The sequence below is a fragment of the Aegilops tauschii genome, chromosome 5, assembly GCF_002575655.3.
Source record: "Aegilops tauschii subsp. strangulata cultivar AL8/78 chromosome 5, Aet v6.0, whole genome shotgun sequence".
In the NCBI taxonomy this organism is placed as follows: Eukaryota; Viridiplantae; Streptophyta; class Magnoliopsida; order Poales; family Poaceae; genus Aegilops; species Aegilops tauschii.
Window position 1 is genome coordinate 579,021,449 of NC_053039.3, and position 6,459 is coordinate 579,027,907.

Genomic DNA, 6,459 nt, shown 5'->3' on the forward strand with positions numbered 1-6,459 from the left:
TCCTGTCTGTCGGTACATGTGTGGGCCCTGACAGATTTTGTGTCGGCGTAGGTACGTGCTTGGGGACATCAAATCTGTTGGCGTAGGTAGGGTGTATGGACGCAGATAAAGTGTCGGTGTAGGTGTACACGTGTCAACCAACAAGACCTTGAAAATTTTCGCGGCTGATTTAGGCGCGCGACCAGGGAAGTTTGGGCTATGCGCGGCCCAAATTTGACCCACACTGGCCTGATATCCCTGAAATCTGAGACCCAACCCAAATACACCAGCTCCGTCCCCACATCCCCTCCGCCGTCGCCCTCTCGCGCCACCCCCCGTCTCTGCCGCCGGCGGTGATTGTGTCCTCGTCCTCGTGCTGCCCATCCCCCATTCCTTCTGTCGCCGGTGAACTTGCCGTCATCCTCTTGCTCCCCCCTCTGCTCCTGTCACCGCCGTCCTTGCACACCGCTGTGCGGCCCGTGGCCCCCACCCCCACCCCCCTTCCATCCCTGCCACCACCGGGGTCGCGGCTGCCAATAGCTCCGACGCCGACCTCCGTCCGTCCGCCTCCCTAACCCCCGCGGCCCCGCCCTCGACCACATCCCCCGACCGCGAGATCCACATCCCCGGCCCCTGCTTCGGCCGCCGCCACCCCTTTTCTCTCCTGCAAAGCCCCTTCTCCAGATCTATCAGCCACAGGCCCGTTTCGTTGGTGGGCAGCCGGTGGCCTTCGAGGGGAGTTCCCCATCATGTGCTACGTGCTACACGCCTGGTCGCTGGTCGTCCTCACAATAGCTATCGGTTCGGTGTTTACCCCCTCATTCATGTACGCAGGCCAGAGGAAGCGTTCTTTGCTAGGTATAAGGGCCGATGATGGCATCCGCAATTTATCTTCTTTCCAGTTGTTCTTCCAAACACGAGCAAGACCCTGTGTCTCTCATAGATCGAACTGCTAGTTTGCTGCAACCTGTGAGCTGTATTGTTGGTATCTACGTTGGAGTGATTGAACATGTTGTTAGTCTGAACCTAAACTCATCCCTACTTTACTTAGTTAGTCAGTCCCTTTGTTTAAGATTAAGTTGTAGCATTACAAAGGTTACTTGTTGGATCTGTGGTACTACTGAGAAAGTGCACAATCCAACCTTATTTTATTTTAGTTTCTAATTTGTTGGTCAGATCTATGGCTATTGGGATGGGTTACTTTAAATTTCTGAATTATAACCTTGCAAGTTTCTGAAATCTCGGTCTGGATCGCATTTGTAACCAGCTATACAGATGATACTGCTAGAATTAGTAATAAATCTAGAGTACCACTTTTTTCATAGCCCTTAGATAAAATGCATAGATTATGGTGGACAGATTAGTAGCCCTTGGATAAAGTGTTCTGATTGGAAATAACCTGAACCCGCCTTCTGCACATGCGCTGCCAGTACGTATGTAGCGGTAAAAATCTCCCCCGGCCGTGTGCTATGTCGCTTGAGGCTCGACCAGTTCCTCTGCTTAAGCGACACCACCCAAGATCCTAGTAAATCGATCTTGCTCTACTAATCTGTCTACCATAATATATGAATTTATCATCAGCGTCCGTCATGCGTCTCTTGCGAGGAAAAAAGAACAGATCGATGGTGTGTGGGAAAGGATGACATGCAAGCGCTTGCGCACAGTGAGATAACAGATCCAGACCCATTTATTCTGTTTTTCCCTTAGTAGTTCTCCATATGCTCCGGTGCTTATCATTGAATCTTCACTTTTTCCTTTGTTCCCATATGGTTGCAGACAGGCCTGACTGGCTGAAGCTAGCTTGATTGGTGCATTCCAAGCAAGGCTGCTGTGTTGTGTTTCACATCTGGGCATGAATGTGTGCATCTCTATCTTCTTTTATTAACCGGTGAGTCTGCACAGTGGGGTTTGCATCGACCTACAACTTTTGATAAAATTTTCCAATTATTATGATGCATCTAATTCAGATTTGTAAGTTTGATCTCAAGGATGATACGTTGTAAACCATGTTGTTTAATTTTCTTTACTTTTATGAACATTTCCTCTTTCAGTTTACTCTATGTATATGTGGTCTTCTAAATAATACTTCAATTCAGTGACATATTTCCAATGTCAATGGCAACAGGTAACAAAGGTTTGTGCACATGTAGTTGTAGCATTACTATGACAGTCATTGACGTGCGTGAAAGCAAGGTACTATTTTTATAACAACATTTACTTTACCGTTGCAATGTACTAATTTAGGAACTTTAACATCCTCTATTATTTATTGGTGTTCAGTTCATAGTACCCTATTTGTTTGGGTTTACAAGTTTCATTAGTTTCTATTGACTTGCTCGGTTATATTGATATAACCAAACTGAAAAAGAATTGAAAGTCTCTTGGAGTAAATCTATATGACTGATTACTATTTATATTTTCACAAAATAAGGTTAGTACGTGATAAAAATGAGTTTCTCCTAGAGCCTTTTCATCAATTTTCACACATTATCATAGTAGGACAAACTATATTAAAGGATCAACTTGATCATAATATCTTTTCTGAGGTCCTTTTGAGCTATGAGATATTGCAAATAGTTGATTAAATCATTGGACTGGATATAGAAGTTATGATTTATGCCATCAAACGAAGGTATACTTAGACCTGCCAACTATTTCTTTTTTGCAAAGGAGAAATAAACCTGGATCGCATGATGCACGCAACCTAAGTGGATACAGCACGTGAGCCTCCAGATTAATCGGCACGTACAAATAAAGTTCGTTCAGTTTTAATCATTAAGCAACAATGCCATCAGTATCATCTCAATTGTATGCTACTAAAATATTTCTAAATTCTGTAGTTTCTAAGTATTTACTAACACATTCATGAAAACGATTGTAGCTAGCCCGTGCAGCTGCTGCACGGGTTGAGGACTAGTGGCATAAATTTAACTGCACATCCTACAGTTTTTTTGGTCTGAAGCTGTACATATTAGTTCTACTTCATCAGATAACGTGCAAGCACAATTATTTTCGAACTTTGAAGTAGATAAAATGGTTAGGGTGCACCCACACATATTCCTCATATGTACACGTGAGTAACAATCACATGTTTGCAGTCCCATTCAGTTGGAACATATGAGAATTTGAACCATAGCCTCCATATATGAGCTAACTTCGTATTAGAACAAATACAACTTTACACTGTCCGATCCTAGTACAGTTTCTTGCATGTAAGATGTTGAATAAAATTTGTAGATATGCCTGCCAATGAGAAATGCTTACCCCTATGTATATGTAGATATGTCTGCATGATGATTCCTTTCAGCATTTTAAAAATATTTTACATCACGATATGACAGAACTATGTTATGTGTGTTCTGGACATATGTCATAAATAGTCTTGTGCTTCTCTTGGCTGCCAATCTCCCTATGAGCTTCGAAGAACTTGAGCTGACTGCACTTTCTAACAAATTCTTGTGGAATATTTTTAGGTAATCAACCACCTAGTACGCATGGATATGGTGACTTTGGAGTGTTATGGAGCATTTGGTTGTCTGCAGTATTTTGGACCAGCCACCTTAATTGTAATCATGAAACTTATGTGTGTTCTGGACCATTTGGTGTTGAAGTGTTATGGAGTAGAAATCTTGTGCTCATGGACGTGACTTAAGTGTTTGCACCATTTAGTGTTTGAACTCTTTTAGACCAGCAAATAGGGGTCCTTTTAAGTGACTTGTGTTTTCTGGATGTTTGCCAAGATGGCCAAACTTTGCTTTGTCAAGATTGACTTGAGTTTGAACGTGTGATCAACATATATGTATGTTTCTGACCATATTATCAATGATTTTGTAATATGTGTTCATCTTGATCTTGTTTGTGGATAAGAGTTGAGCATTGTGTAACATTTGAATCAGAGTAGTAGCTAGTTGAAGTTCTGGTAGTACACCATCTTACCAACAATTTATACGTCGGTAAAAACATTCCATTGGAGAAAGTGTTGGCAAAAGTACACCCTTAGCCAGACAAACCATGTGTTGGCAATGCCAAATACCTATTTAGACAGACTAAGTGTCGGCAATGCTAAAGACCTATTTGGACAGCCCAAGTGTCGGCATAGATAGGGTGTATGTTGACTTAATTACCATCTGTCGGCATAGGTAGGGTGTACACAGACACACCATGTGTCGGCATATGTAGGGTGTACATTGACGTATCATCTGTCGGCGTAGGTAGGGTGTATGCCGACCAGATAAGTGTCGGCAAATTAACTTCTGTCGGCAATACCTTTGCGCACAGCAAGTCCTCCGACTGTTTTGTCTTCTGTCAGCATATGTGTTAGCTACAAATCATCTGTCGGCAAAGGTACCCTATGCCAATAGATTGATGTGTCGCCAAAAGTTAACCGTGGTGTAGTGGGTACCTCCCATGCCTCCTCCCATGGCATCTCTCATGCCTCCTCCCATGGCATATCCCATGTCTCCTCCCATGGCACCTCCCATGCCTCCTCCCATCATCATTTGCCTCATGAGCATTTGCTTCTTCATGAGCATTTCATCGCGACAAAGTTCAACATATGCCTTTGCCTTGGCATCAAGAGTTGATGTGTCCATAAACATAAACTTGAGTGTCCTCTCCTCAACCATCTTCCTCTCGTCGGCCGCGGCCTTCTTCTCCTCTAGGTCCACCTTCCTCTCCTCGGCTGCCGCCCTCTTCTCCTCGGTCATCGCCCTTCGCCGCTCGGCCTCACTCCTCTCCTCTATTTCCTTGATCTTCAAGATTCTTTTCTCTTCGGCATACTCTTTCCTCGCCATGACAATGGCATCAAATCCTTCCTTGAGATCATTGTCTCCGGCCTTGGTTCCCTTCGCTTTCTTGTTTCCATCGGGCCTATAAGATTTTGTCGCGGAGTGAGGAGTGGGGCTCGTCTCCTCAATGGCGACATCTTCTTCATCCTCAAGCACCGCACTCTTCTTCTTCGACGATTCAAAAGTCTCTCTAGTTTTCCACTTCTCCACATCCTTGAGCTCTTTGTAGCAATGATGAAAAGTGAAAGCTTTTCCTTTCCTTTTCTTCTTCTCGCCTTTCATGTTCCTCTCTCGATACAATCCTTGTGCAATCATTTTCTACAATAAAACAAGCAACACATCATCATCAACATGTGGAACAAAGAGGAAATATTTGACAAAGCATGGACGAAGAGGAAATATTTACCAAGTCACTATCACCGCAACCACTTGGGTTCATGCGAGCAACGTTTGACAAGCAACCGGCCCACTTTTGGCATTCAGCGTTGATGGTGGACCAACGTTGGCGTAGAGAGTCGCTCGAACGGAAGTGACCACTTGTGTTGCGCTCATCGAAGTACTCCTTGATGCGTTGCCAATAGGTGTTCACCGTTTGGTCGCTTCCAATGCTTGCATCTTGAGAGATTTTCTTCCAAGCGGTGCATATCAACACATCCTCCGCGGTGGTATAATTTCCACTTCTTCCCTTGACAACAAAGCCCTCATCGTCCAGATCAAGATTGTCATCATCATATTGGGTTTCATATTCTTGTGACGCATACATGTAATCATCATTTGCCACATTTGTCGCGTGCATGAAAGCTTCATCATCAACACTACAATAGGACGCACAAACAATCAAGAACACATACAATTTGAAACAACAAACGAGAGCACAACCGGAAAATTTATACCTTTGCGACATTTTGTCGAACATGTTGGAGGCGGTGGCCGTCGGCGTGGCCACATCTTCCTCCACGGCCGGCGGTGGCAGCGGGGGAGGTTGAGGAATGGATGTGTGGCTGCTGGAGGAGGCCGCCGGCCGCACCGTCTGCGAGTCGTCGCCCCGAGCCGCCGCGGCCGCCTTAGAGACCTTCACCGGCTGCGTAGAACTGTCGGTCGGGTTGCGGCTACGGTTGGCCGGCCGTTTTCCGCCGCCTCGTCCCTTCGCCGCCGGCGCGGTGGCCACCGGCCGGGGCGGCGCCAATCCGGGCCGGCGGGCGGGGGGCGGCGGCATGGCAGCGGTTGCGGGCGAGATGGCAGCGGCGGCAGCGGCGGCGGCCACGTGGGACAGCCCGTCGCCGCCTTCGGCCATGGCGGCGCCGGACGGCGGGGGGCGGCGGCGGCCGGGAGGGTCGCGAGCGGGTGGACGGGCGCAGGCTGGCGGGAAAGGAAAAGAAGTGGCGGTTGGGCGTTCGCGGGCGGCGGCTGGTTTTGAAACAGATGCATCTCGTGATGTCAATTTGCACCGTGAGGTGTTGTATTTTACATCACGAGGAGGCCGCGGTCTAATTTTTTACATATGGACCGTCTGTTGTAGCAGTGTTTTTTCCCAGACGGTCCAAAAGTTAGGTATTTTTACATTTAGACCATCTATTAGAGGTGCTCATACTTATATAATTATATAATGTGCTACGAGGTGGTGTTGCAACGGATCGCACTAATGAATGCATGACGAGCGAATCAACCTGTGATTGAGATGGTTAGGTGGACA

At 46.2% G+C, this 6,459-nt stretch overlaps 1 long non-coding RNA gene across 2 annotated transcripts; it reads left to right on the forward strand.

The window, feature by feature from the left end:
* The first annotated feature begins 238 nt into the window (after positions 1 to 238).
* Positions 239 to 3,832, forward strand: LOC109762730 (uncharacterized). Of its 2 annotated transcripts, XR_002232767.4 has the most exons (5): positions 239 to 837; positions 1,561 to 1,642; positions 1,756 to 1,867; positions 2,105 to 2,172; positions 3,453 to 3,832. It is a non-coding gene; the product is annotated as an uncharacterized lncRNA (long non-coding RNA). The 2 variants fall into 2 exon arrangements; XR_002232766.4 differs by having other exon boundaries at positions 244 to 1,642.
* The last annotated feature ends 2,627 nt before the right edge of the window (positions 3,833 to 6,459 follow it).